Source organism: Pseudonaja textilis, chromosome 2, assembly GCF_049901715.1.
Source record: "Pseudonaja textilis isolate UNSWEBS1 chromosome 2, rPseTex1.2, whole genome shotgun sequence".
Taxonomy (NCBI): Eukaryota; Metazoa; Chordata; class Lepidosauria; order Squamata; family Elapidae; genus Pseudonaja; species Pseudonaja textilis.
The window spans coordinates 115,952,254-115,970,151 of record NC_141991.1 but is presented as its reverse complement, the minus strand read 5'-3'; the positions used below and the strand labels follow the sequence as shown (position 1 = coordinate 115,970,151).

At 40.6% G+C, this 17,898-nt stretch overlaps 1 long non-coding RNA gene across 1 annotated transcript in view; it reads right to left on the bottom strand.

Annotated features, from left to right (window-relative positions):
* Window positions 1–17,898, bottom strand: part of LOC113436992 (uncharacterized) — a 118,194-nt gene that overhangs the window by 99,173 nt on the left and 1,123 nt on the right. The window lies entirely within an intron of this gene.

Genomic DNA, 17,898 nt, shown 5'->3' with positions numbered 1-17,898 from the left:
GAAGAGAGCAAGGAAGGAAAAAGAAGGGAAGAGGAGAAGGAAGAAGAAAGGAGAAGGAAGGAAAGAAGGAAGGAAGGAAGGAAGGAAGGAAGGAAGGAAGGAAGGAAGGAAGGAAGGAAGGAAGGAAGGAAGGAAGGAAGGAAGGAAGGAAGGAAGGATCCCCCAGCCCCACCCAGGCTACTACAGGTATCCCCCAACACGAGTGATGTCGACCTGGCCACTCCCACCAGAGCCACAGCCATACCCCACCGCTACCCCTGAGGTCAACCACAACCCTGATGTGGCCTTCAATGAAATTGAGTTTGACACCCTTGAACTAGAAGAATGATTACTTTTTCACAGTGGACATGGCATGTTGGAGGACTCTGTTTAAAAATTCAACGAAATAAGCGCCATTTATATATCCTTTTATATATTAGATACTCCATGTAAGGCTCATGCCAAAAATGTACAAGAACTCAGAAAGTTTAAAAGGGGCCAAATAGTTTTTAATATATGTTCTGCATTTAAAATATTAAAACATTTAAAATATTTCTGTATGTTCCGTATTTGTACCTACATACTGGAAAATTGCTGTCCTTTTCTACCTTTCCTTTTTTAGCTATTTGAACTTTTTTTGCAGGATAGAGATATCCTCGGGGTAATTAGGGACATAAATGCATGCGTGTATGCATCCATACATACATGTTTATGCTGATTTATCTGGCTGGGATTGCAGTTTGCAAAGTAATAAAAAAAATTGGGAGGAAAATCAGAAAAAGGAGACGACATATGTCTTGACATCTTCAATGAAAGAGCAATCCAAAGAAGATCTGAATACCCAGGCTACCCAGGGGACACATGCTACACCATCAGTCTCCTCTCCTAGTCATACCAGCTCCATGTCTGACGAGTTGTCTTTTCTTTATGGCAAACTACATATGATCCATTAGATCAGGGGTGTCAAACTCAAGGTCTATGGGCCAGATTCAGCCCCCAGGGAACTTATAACCAGCCTGCAGGGCCGGCCTGGAAATAACAAGTGCCTCTGACAGCCAAAACAGGGTACGGGGGGGGGGGGCATACATGCCCCCCCCATGCCCCATTTTGGCTTTAGGAGGCCATGAGCCTCGGTGGCACAGTGGTCAGAGTGCTGTACTGCAGGCTACTTCCTCTGACTATTGGTTGCCTGCAATTTGGCAGTTCAAATCCCACCAGGCTCAAGATTGACTCAGCCATCCATCCTGCCGAGGTGGGTAAAATGAGGAGCCAGATTGTTGGGGGCAATAGGCCGTCTCTGTAAAACCGCTTAGGAAGGGCTGTAAAAGCACTATAAAGCGGTATATAAGTCTTAAGTGCTGTTGCTATCTAGGCAAAAAATGGGGTGCGGGGGGGCCTCATACGGCCACCTCACACCCTGTTCTGGCTGGCAGGATGCTGTAGGAGGCTTCTGTCCTGTCTCCTCCACCCCACCCAACCAGCCTGTAGATAACCACAACGCTGATCCAGCCCTCGAAGAAATCCAGTTTGACACTCCTGCATTAGATCCTTTATCCTTCTCCAGCAAAGTTCTCAGCTGAATTTCTGCCTGCAAAGAATTCAGAATATAAGCGTGCAATATTGGCAGTTTTATGCTATTTCAACTGGGAAATCTAAACAGCTTGTTAATAGGGAGAGTGAAGTTCTTATTTCTAAAGGCATCTAGTTCTACAGAGGTCAAAAGCATGCCATACCATAAGCAACCCTGGAAGACATGTTTCCACAAAGGTATGTCTTTCAAGCCTTCCAGTCCACTAAACTGCCTGCATCCATGTGATATTCAGGCAAGCACTAGATCATAACACTCATTTGCAAACTCCAATATACTGTAGGCTTTAAAGTAGCTGTGTAAGAAAGGATACTGGAGTGCAACGGGTGTGGAGAACATTAAGTTGAAAGGGCTGGGCTTATTCCAACTTGATCCCCTTTCACAGATCAAAATCTTTTGCACTATATTATGTTATTGTCCCCTCCCAAGGGGTAGAGGGGGAAAAAATCTGATTGGCAAGGTATTTCAGCTGACATGCTGTTTTGTTTTTATTATTATACTTTTCAAGAGAAGGACCTGTCAAGATGTTCTCCCTCCTCCTTAGCAAACAGGAGTTAATATTTCAGTGTGGTGTTATGGATCGGTAGGTGGCAGCAGAGACCACGTCCTGCAAAAAGGATTCTAAGGCATGGACCAGATTCAAAAGATTCTCTATCTATGGCTCTCCAAGGTTACACAATAGTGTCGGATATAGAGGTTACACAATAGAACAGAAGGGCAGGAATCAAGATAGGGAAGGATGCACCATCACATGAACTTCTGTGGTTAAGTGATTCCTTACTCTCAGGGAAGCAAAGGATCTATTTAAAAAGAAAATTAAAATTCCTTCTTTGGGGCAGTGAGTAAAATCTCCTGCTAAATCTAATAGGTATTTTATTTGAATAGGAGAGAACTCAAAGAACCTGATATGTACTCAATACGCCATTCATGCCACTACCACAGAGTAGAAACTGCCTTCTTTACCTTACTTCGTCTAGCTTTGTCTGTCAGTGGATGTCTCAAGAACTTCTTTGCTTTCCTCACTGGAAGCTTGAAGGATTCCCAAATTATGTTCCTGTTCCTCTTTACCATTCACGTCGACCATACGAGCCATCACTCTCAAACAGGGTGTCCAACCTTGGAAACTTTAAGATCTGGGGATTTCAACTCCCAGAATGGGGAATTCTGGGAGTTGAAGTTCCACAAGTCTTAAAAGTTGCCAGGGTTGAACACCCCTGTTCGAGAGAAACCACATCAGGGAGAACTTTAGGTCGCATCACCAGGGCTGAACAGGGAGCCTTTCTTAACTTATTATTCCTTGAAGCACATGCCCTGTTCAAGAGAGATGAGGTCAGAAACAATGATCCCTGTATGATTTAAAATTGAGGTGTGAACCAGGTCACGACAAAGGAAGCTTCGACGCAGCCCTGAAACTACAAAACAGCAATTGTTCCGTGCGTGTAGCTCCCATCCCATAATAATGGCAGCTGATCTGACTTATGCATTCAAGGGGTGGAGAAAGCAAATTTCAACACAAAGTAAACATCCATGAATTAAAAACAAGAGAAGGCTTGTTTCACAAGCTCTTAGGAAAGTAACAAGGACAACAGAATTCAAGGGAGAAACACAGTTTCAAATACCCAAAGGGGAAAAAAAATACTGGGAAGCAAAAGCTTCACAATAAGGGACCACGACAGATAACACACACACACACACACACACACACACACACACACAAAAAGCACATTACTTCTGGAAACAATTACCATTCTCATCCTCGCCACACTAAACTTCTCAAATCCTAGCTAGAATCACCATAAACATCACTACCTTCTATGAATGAAGCACTGATCACTGAAGGCATCCTGGTGGTTTGGCCTATAATTCTCAGGGTTTTGTTCTTCCTATCCATTCAAACCAGCAAAATTGCCAGCTGGTTCTTTTCCCCATGAAGTTTAGACCCAAAACCTCACCCGAGTTAAACACTATTTGTAGGCTGGACGTTGAGAGGCTACAACCACAAGTAGACTTTCCAGCGAAACACCATGGAACCTATCAGTCATCAGTTCTTCCACACCACCTCCAGCTTCAATGTAGGACAAAGGCATTGATAGGCATTGACCACTAGAGGGCTCCCTAGGACGTCAGATGTAGACAAAATCCACTGGCTTCACTTGTCCTCAAAAACAATTCCCATTTGCCGCAGTTATTATGTGGGATCTTCCATCCAACTGGCACACTTCCAATCAGAGGTCCCAAACTTCCGTCATCCTCACCCAGCATAGTGAAAAAATGTGTTAATTGTCCCCACCCCCCTTTTTTTACAGCAACACTATCCTTTTGCATAAAGAATACTGTGGGTCTGCATGATATATACTCTGACCATATATATGTGTGTACCCATATACATCAGCACCACATACAGCTAATTTTGCCTTTGGCTATTCTGAGCACCCACTGCTAGAATAATTTCAGACCAAATAATTTCAGACCAAATTTCAGACCAGAGGACTTCTTGAATCTGCCAGTGGACAGCAGAATAACAAAAGATTGTAGAGATTGTAAAAGTCTACCCCCCCCCCCACTTCCAGGTGAGGGAAGTTGCCCTGACAAGGGCATCTTTAGGTCTGTTTTAGATTTGGTACAGTTGGCAATTTCTTCTTCTTCAAAAAAGGCCTCCGTCTAGTCAAAGCAGAGCATGCAAATTTCCAAATGTGACTCTGTGGGAATTAACCCCAATATGTTATGGATGCTTGAAATGAAAAGAATGCATGTGTGACTGTGTGAAATGCTGATCTTGTTAACAGATGGGATCTGGTTCTCTTAGTTCCTTCACACTCATTTTTTCAAAGCCCCTTTGAAATTGCTGTCCGTGCGTTGTAAGATGTTCTACTGATTTGCAATAAACATGGCTCTCTCGGGCCTTGGTTTTCCTTTCAGCTCTTTCTGGGATGGGATGCTGTGGATTTCCGATTTATTCGTGTGTTGTGTTTCATTTGGTCCCTTTGTTGAAAGGAAGAGAAAGCTCTAGGTGCAATAGGAGGAAAGAGGGATTAACCAATGCAGAACTTTGAAAGTAACATCTGTATCCTGGCCTCCTTTCTCTCCTTGCTGATGCAGTCTTTCTTGGTCTAAGTCAGAGGTCTCCAAACTTGGCAACTTTAAGACTTGTGGACTTCAACACCCAGAATTCTCCAGCCAGCTATGCCATAAATCTTACAGCTGCCAAGTTTGGGGATCCTTCCTCTAAGTACAAGTTCTGAAAGGTCACATCTTCAAAGCAAGAGAGTGGGGAAAAATAAGTTGTTGTCAAAGGGAATTACAAGCTAGTACACCTTGTACTTTTTTAAAGGAAGAGGAAGATACCTATCCATTAAAAATCTAGGAGCTGAAATTAAACAGATGATAACTTTTCAGGTAGTGTGGAAAATTCTAACACTACCAAGCAAGCATGGACTATTAAGCTGAAGAAGAAAGGTAGACAGAGCAGGATTTACTTTTTGCCTAGAATTCCCCATAACTATGCACATACCATGTGTGTAGTCATATAATTTTAGTCTCTCTCCTTGCCCCATATAGTCAAAGTAGTAGGCAGTCAAAGAAGGAACGTAGGAGGAATTGAAAATTCCACCCTAAGCGCTGAGATTTTCCAAATCATTTATGGTCCAAAACAGTGCCCAAAGCAGTATGAAGGCTTGGAATCATGTTCACCCTTAAGTGTCTGGGTACAGGATATTGTAATGGGTATAATTCCATGACAATCACAGCCAAGGACACAGAAAAGAGAAGGAATTCAGTCTATGTGTCTTATTATGGGAACCTGTTGCCAGTTCCTTATTTCTTCCTCCATATTGGATATAAAACAGAAAGGACATAGAAGAAGGAAATGATATCTAAATCATGAAATTGATAAGAGTTTTATGGCCTGAGAAATTGGGCCATTGCTGGGCATCCATTACCCTGAAGAGGTGGGGATACCAAACCCAGAATAACTTTAATAACCAGATAGTAATAAACTGTTCCATTCCTTCAACCTTTTCACTCTTTATCTTTTCCTTAAAGCTTAACTATGAGCTTCATAGCCCCAATTCCTTATTTCTGAATGTCATTTGTGATCTTCACACATTGCTGAATACTTTGCTTTAAAATGCTTTGGACTGAATGCTATTTATATTAGCAAAAGCAATTTCCCAATCATGAACATTAAAACCACTTAGAGAGTGCTGTAAAGCACTGTGAAGTAGTATATAACTCTATCTTCTATTGCCATTGCTATACTGAGTACCCTAAAATAAATTTTGGGAATCAGGGATATAAAGCATTTAAGGACCCAGGAATTAATAATTAAGTAAAATCAGATACCAAAATTAATGTTACAGTAGCAATGAGATCCATGCTGGAAAGTATGATGAGAAAGTCCAATGACGTACTGGATTTATTGTATTTGCATAAGGAAGACAGAGTATAAAAACTGAAAGTATATTTAGACACTAGAAAATATTCACAAATAAGAAGGGGAGAATTCATTTAGCATAGGTTATAATTGGAATGTAAATGTATTTAAATTCCCATCTTTGTAACAAATTGTGAATTGCAGTTAGTGTCCAAAATCTGCACTTTTCTGAATTTTACAGTATAATTGCCCATTTTGAAAAAAGCTATAGTAAGGGAATATCTATACAAGTAAGTGCTGAATTAAGGAAATATTGTAAAAGGCAAAATTGCAAAAAAAAAAAAAAGTGTGTTTGGTAGAATTAAAAATGTGTACATTAATATAAACTTTTTTTTTAAAAAAAGGTTCAAATTAAGCACTTAACTTAATTTGCAAAAGTGAGAAATGTCCAGATGGATAAGATGCATTCACCCCTACTCGGGACTTCTGTGGGGCTGCCCCCTACGCAAAATGCTAGACTAAAGCTACAACCGGTCAGTTTCGAATCCCTTCTCTGCCAAACGAAATAGATAACCAGCGCCTCTAACAGAGTCCCTAGCTTCATTCCCCTGCCTGCCAACTGCCTCACAAAGAAAGAAGCTTTGATTTATAGCTTGTCGGACAAATTTATCCACTGTTATCATACCGAGGAGCATAACCAACTATTTTATTATGGAGATATTAGTACACACACTGTTCTGTTTTCTTTAACATTGCTACTCTCCAGCACAAAGCATGTTTGTTTCCCTGCAGGGGTGAAAATAAAGGGGGGTTTGTACTTTATTTCCCCCCTCTCTCTCCTTCTCTCCCCACACCCATGGTTTTAGGATTCTGAAGGAGTTTATTTGACACTCCAGGGAGTATTGTGAGCAAAAGTGCCCGGAGGATAAAAACGCTACCCAAAGAGCTCCTTGGCGTTAGACAGAGGGAGCCTCTTCAGAAGAGAATGGGGGGCTTGTTGAGATGAAGTGGGAGGGGACACCCTGTGAAGAGATCTCGAGCAGCCCTCACAGAAGGGTCTCTGTCCTGGACTTACAATAGAGCAAAGGCCTTCAAAACACCAAGTGCTGAACAAGGGAGGCAACGGGGAGGGACATTTCCCTCCTCCTTTCAGAGAGATTTCTTCCTCGCTTTGGCCTTTTTTTTTTTTTTAAAGGGGACAATTGAGAAGGCTATAAAGAAAGGCTTTTTTTTTCCCATACATTTTTAGGAAGCCCAGAGGAGTGGGGAGAGAAGAAAGAGTTTCATTCATGTTTCCAAGTGAGGAGATTTCTACCATTTCACCCCTGCTGGTCAGCCGTTCGGAAGGAATGGCCCTTTTGAAAGCCTAGGCAGCAAGGAACAAATGAGAAGTGGGATGAGAGGCCCTGGAAGAAGTTAATGGAGAAGGAAGCCCATTTCCAGCAGGGACCAAATCAAATATTGCTCTCCGATTGAAAACAGGCAGGTGGCATCTTTTGTTGGAGAAGCTGCAGAGCTTCCTAGTACCCTATTAAAGTATTGATACAAGGAAGAGATGAACCCCTAACTAAGACCACTTAAAAGGCCATCTTGAAGTTCAAGGCCCAAACCATATTGCTTGGCCGGTTCACACATTGAGAGTCTATTATTCCATAAAAAGAGGCCAATTCTCAAAGATGCATTTTCGCAAATTAAAAATGAAGACCTTCTTGGTCTTCCACATACATGATGAATGTATCTTTTCTTTTGTGTATACTGAGAGCATTTGCACCAAGACAAATTCCTTAATGTCCAATCACACTTGTCCAATAAAGAATTCTCTTCTCTCCTCTCCTCTCCTCTCCTCTCCTCTCCTCTTCTTCCCTTCCCTTCCCTTCCATTCTATTCTACATGTATATTCCCTTTCTTGCAAATGTAGAAAAAGTAACTGAGGCCACCGCTTCTTCAGTCATGGATTACTGGAGGTTGCTCGAATGGACACTTAAGGATCAGTGGTCGCTTGAAATACTTGAACTGGTTATTTGAAGTACCAAGTGGTTTACACTAAACTTGCCTCTTTAACAGTCTTCTTTTTTGAAGTTTAGCTTGCATTATTGTGTTCAATAAATGACAGTCTGGGACATTTTCAAATCTACTCAGTATATTTTGTTTTGAACATGAAACCTCTTTTAGATCCTCCAGGAAGGAAGCCCCTCATTATAAAGTTTATCTGACAATTTAATGTATTTACTCGGTATTAGGAAGTCTCACATACAACATACAGGTCCCATAGTCAACTATATTTGTTGAAATAAAAACAGGGTCACTTTAAAGATGCACAAATTTATGGTGTGTGTGTGTGTGTGTATACATACATACATATACATATACATATACATATATACATACATACATACATACATATATATATATTCTGGAAGAAACCCATTAATATTGATAGTTTGGACTCATCATTATGGTCTTTCAAGGACACATGTTTATTGGCAGTTTCCTTTTGAACAAAAAAGGTCCAGACAAAAGTTGGTGGTTGTGATCAGGCCTTTGCCCCATTTCTCAAGCAGTATCTCCATCTCAGGCAGATCAAATTCTGTTCCAATGTTGTTTCCAAGTCAGAAATCAATAATTAAATACTTTCTGCTCTAATGACTTGAATTACCAATACCAAGTTGAATTGGTACCTGGTGGACTCCTTTGAACTATTAATTGTGTTTATTCCATGAGCATAAAGTAGAATTAAAATAAGAGAGACCAGTCCAAGATTGGAGTCACAAAACAACACAATAATTGAGCGAAATTAGGAAGGTTTATTATTTATGGATAAACAACCCAGAGAAACAACCTGTTTGTCACAATGAAGTAAGAGCTCAGATGTTTTCTACCTGGAAAGCCCAAGTAGCATTATTCAAAAATGTCTTATTCCCAATAATATTCTCATTCTGTTTCCAGAATTAATTGTTTCTGCTCAAAGTATCACAAGCAAATAATGGCTTAGAAGAAATAAATGATGAAGAGCCACCTCAGAATAGAACCCGTAAACTTGCTAGAAATGTTGGCTGAAACCACTGTCAAAGTTAGCTATATTAAACTCATCAAGTTACTATACTATAATACATAACTATATTATACTCATCAAGTTACTATACTATACTATATAGCTATACTATACTCATCAGGTTTGACAGGCTTAGATAACAGATTTGGCTTTGCAAATGCATTCAGATGGCAGAACTGCCCACCAACCTATCACTCGTGCCTCTGCTGATTCTAACACAGCAACTCTTATGTATCCAAGATATTAAAGAGGAGAGGTAGACCAAGATTCTTATTTAGACTTCAGCAACTTAAAAAGACAGAAAAAGAGAGATGAAACTGAAGTTGGAGACCTTATGACAGGAAGCTCCAGTTGGGCTCCATACTACCAGCACATCAATTTGACTCTAATGCTGAATTTCAAGATACTTTGGTGCTCCAAGTGTCTTGACAACCAACAGAAGTCCTGGAGGATAATAGCAGAGATTTCTACTCTTTACTTTTAGTACTGAAAAAAAAAAATCCTTCTCCATTCAGTTCCTTGTCACACCCTCTCTTAAGAGTACCTAACTTCAGCAATACAAGTTTCAAAGGCCAGAATGAGGAATCTCACCCTGGTTCTGCTATATGGTTTTTCTAATCTCAGAGATTGAAAACATTGGAACGTGCCATAAACCACTTAGCCAAATTAGTAGGTTAGCTACACTGGTTTTGATATGCTGGGGAAATGAACAACATACTCCATCTTTATCTAGAAATTGGAGTTCTTATTTGGTAAAGACAGGATAATCTCAGTATCTCATTTTCATCTTCTTAAATTTGCATCCATATGCAACTTTTTGTAAAAATATCACATACACAAACACAAAAAATTCACATGCACTTCTGCATTTATTTATTTCCTAATTATTCCTTTTAGATATCCATTCTCCTTAATAGACTGCATTTTCATGACACTTTTCTTTAGAATAAAATATGCCAATTTTTGTGTCACCGGTTACATTACAGAATTCAGAGAAGGAATGGTTCTCAGGCTAGCATATAGATTTGGAGAGGAATTTATATAGGTCAGCAATAAAATGAAAGTTACAGCTGCCTTCCTAGTCCAGAAAGATTAGCAATTGTCTCACCTCCTGTATGAGATAGGTTATTTCACCAGATAGAGAAACATTTCTCATTAATGGTTATAGCATTAGGAAAAGACTGGGGACATATTGAAAGTTGGGCATCAAAGTTTACTTAATTTTAAATGGTAGGAGCAATAACAAATGAAAAATTAATAGGGACAATATATGTTTTTATAGTAAAAAATTCTTCCAAATGCCAAAAATAATCCAAAAAAAGAAAAGGAAAACAGAAATTAGTTACCATTGGCATAAATTAAACCAAGGAGGACAACTATCCTTAGTGCTGAATTAGAAATTTAGAATACTACACCATGCTGATGGAAGAACTAAATTTCTTTTTAAAGCAGAATTCAGGCCTGGAAGAGACTGACAAAGTTAAGTGTTAATTGCATAAAGCTTCTTGTGTGGATACAACATGTATCTACTACCACAGTTCAAACTTTAACGAATAAGTAGAAAAACACATTTTTTTTAATTTCAGAAATTTCTGCAGTTTGTGAAAATGAATTCACTGTGAAATAGACACAGTGAGCACTCACTGTGAGCAGGTTGTACAGAATATCACTTTGTTTTGCTGTTTTTTTAAGACTGCAGTGTGTTTAAAACAATGCATAAGCAAGCCCCGGAACCAATGGTGAGATTCAAATTTTTTTACTACTGGTTCTATGGGCTTGGTTTGGTGGGTGTGGCATGGCTTGGTGGGTGTAGCTTGGTGGGTGTGGCAGAGAAAGTATACCGTAAAATCTCCAGTCCTTCCCCACTCCTGGGGGAAGGTTACTGCAAAATCTCCATTCCCTCCCCATCCCACTAACCTGCTTTCCAGCTCCGTTCTCCTGTGCAGGGCAACAAAAAAAGACCCAGCTGATCAGCTGGGACTTGGGAGGCAGAGAATAGATGGGGCCGGGGACCGTCAGAGGTGGGATTTGCCGGTTCTCTGAACTACTCAAAATTCCCACTACCGATTCTTCAGAACTGGTCAGAACTTGCTGAATACCGCCTCTGCCTGGAACTGGCTTTCTTTTACAGTCAATAGAACAACATCAAAACATTTTTTAACATGATACAAGAGCTTAATCTGCAACTGTTTGTTATAGCCTGTGCTCTTTTTCTCCTAGTTGTACGCCCACTTAAGATGACCATCTGAGTCCAGTCAGAGTTACTGCCAAGACATGGAATGAAGGTCCCAATCCACAAGCAGGTAGAAGACAGGTACACTGGGAGGACATTATTAGTTGTGTGAGCAGATACACACTTGATTTAGGAAGAAAAATGCAAGGAACTCTGTCTGTTTCATATGTATTCTAAACAATCCCATTACTTAACTGATCAGGAATGCAAATAAGATAGGTGTATAGATGGATTAGGGGAAAAACAAGAGCTACCATCTAACTGCACAGTATATCTAAAACTGGAAAAATATTCATTTGAATTATCATCATTTGAACTCCTCAAATATAGCTAGGAATTCCAGTGTCCTACAAAGCTAGTCTGGGAACTTTCTATAATAATAATAATAATAATAATAATAATAATAATAATAATAATAATAATAATAATAATAATAGCCAGTGCAAGGGTAAGGGAAAGAGAGAGACAGAGGAATCATCCAGTTTCCAGAACAACTTAGAAATGTGGTCAAAGAAGTTTAATACCCACAACTATATAACAAATGCCGATGTGAACCAATAATGTTCTTTGACAACCAGATCTGTAAATAACATTCCAACAAGAATCTTGTGTTCTCAATAAGATGGTTGATTATGATCCGTGACCAGAAGACAAAACAAGCTTAAAATCCATCATCCAATTTACCATCAATCTGTAACAGGCAATTAAACTAAACCATTGTACAGGACTGAATCATTTGTTCTCAGAAATAGTAATGGGTCCCCCCGCCCCACCTGTATGTGGAGTTAACATTTAGCTGCCAGTTAATGGCTCAATCAGATATATAAGCCATACAATGCCCTGCTGTTGGAGGCAAAACTATCACACACACACAAACAAAAGTTTGTGAGATATTTTTGTATGAGCTCTTTCTTGCGGATCATAAGAAAATATGATCCAATGCAGAAAACAAGGTGTTCCCACTTCAACATTTGATTCATGAGGCAACAGTAAAAAACATATAAGAGTGATGGAGCTATGACAGAGATGGAGATAGAGATGACATAGAGATAGAGGTGATACAGCTGATAGAGGCCACACAGATGACAACATTCAAGTCCAGTACTCTAATTCAGAAGAGAATTCCAGATCAAAGTACTCCAAAATATGGCTCTCCAACCTCAGTTTAAACTAGACCAGTATCTCCCCTCGTTAATCTTATCATGTTCTTTTGACAAATTTTCAACTGCAATTGCTTTTTCTGTGCCTATTTATTTATATGATTTAAAGACCAACTTTCTGCCAAGTTCTTTATTCTGTGACCTGTTCTCTTTCTATATAATAACCCTTTAAATACACATCCCTCTCCTGGGTCTTCTCAAAGTAAAACGTTCACACATAAGGCTGAGTTTCCAGCCATGTGACTGTGTTGCTTGATCCAATGTAAGGGAAAGAAGCAGAGCTGTATATAATAGATAAGGTAAAGTAAGCTCTAGACAGCACAGAGCGCAGCAGCACTGTTAACTTCTGGGTGTCTGAAAGTCATATCCTGATTGCGCAACTAACATTTTATTTATTTGTTATTTATTCAGCTTGCCACAACTAGATGCAAATTCTCAGCAGCTCATAACAAAAAGAGTAGTAATTAAAATTAATTAAAAATCAACAGTCAAACCTATATTCCAAATAGCATCTGGCATGTACCTGCAAATGTCCTCTGGAACAGCTCTGCTTTGAAAAGTTTGGGAAGATAACTACAGTTGTGGGAGTCCATTCTGGGAGGCAGCCAAATAATGACTCCGGGGCCTCAGCCCTCCTAAATTTCTGAAAACATAGAGCAAACCAACTATTTCTCCTCCCCATCAAAGAGATGGTCAGGCTAATTCCAGTGGGGGAATGTAGTCCTAAAGACAATCCAGCCCTGAGGGGATTTATAAGTTAAAAGCAGCACTCAGAAGTTCATAGGAAGCCAAGGCAGGCCCTGCAAAACAGCTGTAATTTGTGCCCGCAGGCCATTGAATTTTTCATCAACTGAACTTTTTAAGGCAACCCCATGTACACCACAATAAGGCAGTCAATGCACATGAAGACAGCCACTACAGTCAGGTCTTCCTACTCCAAATAAATCACAACTGGCATACTGGCCACAGCCGGGCAAAGGTTTTCTGTCTGCACCGGCACGTGCTGATGCAGAAGGAGCCATAAATCTAGGAGGACACCCAAATGGTAAAATCACATCTGTCTTCTGGAGTCATGTCCCTCCTATATCCAATCTATGACCTTTCCAAGTACTTCTTCTGAACATCCTATCCATCCGTCCATACCAAACACCTCTCATCGTATTCCTGTGTGTGAGATGTAGCGTCAAAGGGCAGACTTGAGACATGATCTGATCCTCTAAATCAGAAATTCCTAAACTTTTTGTCATGATTATTCTCTTTAGCACCCCTTTAAGTTTAGCATTCCCTTTAGCACCTCTTTAAGAAAGGTAAACCTTGCAGTTTGAGAAATGCTGCTGTAAACACAGAACTTTCTATTCATCCATGATGTGACTTTGATCCAAAATAGCCTACGGTTTCTGAGTTTTAAGAGACCATAGGATTGCCCCTACTTGTGATGTTTTGTCACTTCCTCCATTGAGGAAGTGACATTTGACACACTGAGTTGTCTCAAAAGCATATATTTGGCAAAGTTTTCAGTCCACCCCACGAAACCTCTCTCCTTTAATTAGAACTAACAAGGTCTTAATTCCTCACCTACAGAACATACAGCACCATTCATTCTAATAAATGACCCATCTATTTTGTGTTAATGCAACAAGAACAAGTGCTTTGTTTTTGAAGTTTGGGGATTGACATGGGCGGAAAGCAGAGGTGGTATTCAGCCGGTTCTGACTGGTTCTGGAGAACCGGTAGTGCAAATTTTGAGTAGTTTGGAGAACTGGCAAATACCACCCCTGACTGGTCCTGCCCCCATCTATTCTCTGCCTCCTGGGTCCCAGCTGATCAGAGTCCAAGCTGATTGGCAGGGTCTTCTTTTGTTGACCTGCACAGGAAAACAGACCTGGAAAGCAGGTTAGTGGGGTAGGGAGGGAATGGGATTTTGTAGTAACCTTCCCCTGGAGTGGAGTGAAAATGGAAATTTTACAGTATCCCTCCCCTGCCACACCTACCAAGCCATGCCCACAGAACCAGTAGTAAAAAAAAAAAATGAACACCACCACTGGCGCAAAGGCCCAAAGTCTTCACACATCATGTCAAGTGGCCTCTGAGATCTTATTCTTGCCTACCTCTGCCTTATCTAGATATGGTTCTCAACATAAATCATATGAGTCATGCCATGAAACTTAACTGCCAAGTATATTTACCATTATCCTCACATCTCATTCTCTGTGCTTTTTTCAACAGTATAAATTCTTCATATGAAACATTACAGATACCAAAGATATATTTCTACCTAAAAACTAGCCAAAGGAAGAGAACAGCAAGAATAGAACTACGAAGAGACAGGAGTATATGGTGTGAAAAGAGAAAAGGTAGGGGTAAGAAAATAATGATCAGACAATATTTTTTGTTGCAGTTCTTTATTTCCTCTGATTACCAAATCGAGTACTTAGTTCCCTTCTCCAAAATACTTAAGAGTTAAGCTATTTATATAGATATAAATAATAAAATAGAGCTATTAGTAGCCAGGTCTTGTTGAAACCTACCTACCATTTCCATTGCTAAATAAATATTTTCACCATGAGTTCGGCTCTCACTTTAGAAAGACAGCTATTTTTTTAAAAAAAATAGTCCAGTTGTTTCAAAACTAAAGATTACTATTTCATACTTATCCTTTGATAGAAACATGTTGATAAAAATGGATTTGCCTAAGTTTGTTGTTGGAATTATACAAACAGAAGGAGAGGGAGGGAGATCTGTCTTAGGAGAGCTATTTTCATTAATAGTTAAGATAAGGGTATGTAAAAAAGGGTGATTTTCTTCAGAATAAATAAGGTTAGGCAATAGATACGAATGTTTCTCCTATGAAAGTTATAATAAACACTTATGATATGTAACTTTATTAGTACAAGACGACTTATAAAGATATTTTTGTTTTATAAGTAACATTTTCCAATTATATTCCTTGACTTCATTTCCATAATCCCCAACCATCTTGGTTTAATCTCCCACATACTTCCAATGTCAAAAACCATTCTTGTACAGATAATAGCATCATCTCATTTGGGCAGAGAACTATTGATAAGGTCTACAAGCAGATGGGTTTAATTAAGCCTCTTATGACATGAAAATTCTAATATCACTAAATTTGGAATTAATCACATTTCACAGTTCTTAATTTGCCCAAGTCCTGAACACCTGGGATTTATGCCTGAGCCTAGAATAATATCTGTTTTATATGGAAAACTACTTTATAATAATATCTGTTTTATATGGGAAACTTGTAAATTCCAGTGTTTATGTATTCATACCTGGACATGACCTTGATTCTTTTTGGTTTGGTGACAACTGAATGTCAGAAAGTGACTTCTTCAAAAATGTACAAGCAAACCCAAGTATCACAGTATTGTGCTGCCAAGGAGATTGTACTAATAGTGCAAAGTCTTGTTTTTTGCTCAGATGCTCCCACCAGAGAAGATTATTGGAGTACAAGTTGAACTTTCAGAGCAATGTGACCTGGCAAGCTTGGATGAATCTATCCAAAAAAAAAAAAAAAACCTGGAGTATTTGCAATGGCTCAGATTGTCTACTCAAATCTAACCCCAAACACCTACCTAACTAACTTCTCTCCACTGCCAAACACAATTGCTATTTTCAAAAAGCAGCAATGGAGATATTTGGAAGAGAACAAAAACGTCAAAGCAGGAAACTGAAACAAACTTTTTGTCCCTTTTTACATTTTTTCTGACGTGCATTCTGTTTTAAATATTTAAACACTGCACGATGCCTAGAGTCCAGCTGACTTCAGCTGCTCAGTTCAATTGCACGAATAAATAAGCAAGCTCTGCACATATCAAACCGACCAGTTGTTTCTGGGGAACAAAAACAATTTGCTTCCTATAAAATTCTTCCAGAAGAAAAGTCCAACTGGGACCAGCAGTGAGATGAGGTGTCTGGGAGCTGAGAAACAGCCGCACCTGCCAAACTGAAGTCCTGGAGTGCCTCGGAGCTCCAGAAGGTGTCTACTGAGCCCAGGGCTGTCAAACAAAGATCTATGTGGACTTCTTACCAGGCTCATCCTTATTTCCACCTCAGCAAGCCTCCTTCAAAAGGAAAGGGGGGAATTGCTGGCACTTGGAACCAACTCTTTTGATTGACTGCAAACCATCCAGTAAATTATGAGGAAATCCAGCCCTACATTCCAGCCTCCATCCCGCTTGTTCCCCAAGAAGGTAGAGGTCATCTTTTGCTCATTCTTCCATAGGAGAGATGTCAATCACCAGTAATGCTTTCACCACTCTCACATTTGTTTTGGAAGGAAGGGGTGGGGGGGAGTGAATGAAGCCTCCCTCACCATAAACCTAAACATAGCCCTGATTGGAATGCCTTTAAATAGACATTTTAAGAGGTGCCGGCCTCTCAAAGAGTTCCAACCAGGGCACAATAAATCAAGGTTGCCCAAGTCCTCCAGTCCAGACCACCTACCCGAAAGAGAGGAGCAAGGAAATCCCCACCCCCCAACCAGATTCTTGGACAGGTGACTCACTAACTGCGCAGGTGGGCTGAGGAAGAGAAGCCTAGCCTGGGAAAACTTCACTCATTCGAGGGGGGGCAGGAAGGATCCTATGTCGGAGTGGAAAGGAATGATTTGAGTTAAGAGACCAAAGAGGGAAAATGGGCGGGGGGAGGAGGAGGCGCTGGCCGCGCCATGAAAACAAAGGCCGATTATATGCCAAAGAGAGCAACCCAAAGCAACCCTGAGAGCCATTTAGGCAGAAGAGGAAGGCCACGGGGGTTGAGTTACAAAGCAGGGTTAACACCACCTATGCCCCAGGGAGAGAGAACGGAAGGCATCGGAAGAGAGAGAGGGCATCAGAAGACACGGACAACGACGCCCTCTGTGTGGAAAAGGGGACAAATCCTCGCTCGGGCTTCCGCAGCCCGTGCATCCCCCCCCCCCCCCAGAAACGCGCTCGCACGAAGTCCCGGTCTTAGAAGGCATCCATTCAATCGGAAGGTACGGCAAGCTTTGAGATCCCAATTTGTAAAAATAAATAAAAATAAAATAAATTCCGTTAAGTGGCTGGAACAAAACGTCCCTGCCCGCAGCCCGCCCACCATCCCACTAAAAAGGCTTCAGTCTTGCAGTAAACTCAGTCCCTTTGTTGCCTAAAGTGATGAGCATCGTGCAAACTGCGAAGGGGTGTGTGTGCCTTTTTTTTTTTCAAAAAAAAAAGCAATAAAAATTCTCATCTGCCTTAACACCCTCATCACCAACACCGGCCTGGTCTCGGTTGGCGGCTTCCTCAATGGAAAACTCGCCCCCTCTTTCATCCTACCTGTCTCCAAAGCGGCGCGCTCGGGCCACCGGCTGCCTGCCGCCGGGCGGGCTCTCCCCCGCAGCTCGGCGCTGTTCCCTCTCGCCCACACCCGCGTTCAAGTAACGGATCCCGAAGGCAGAGCAACTTGAGCCGAGCAAACGGTGCGGGGATGCCCCGCTTTTTGCGCCCTTTTCTCTGGTGTGTGTGTGTG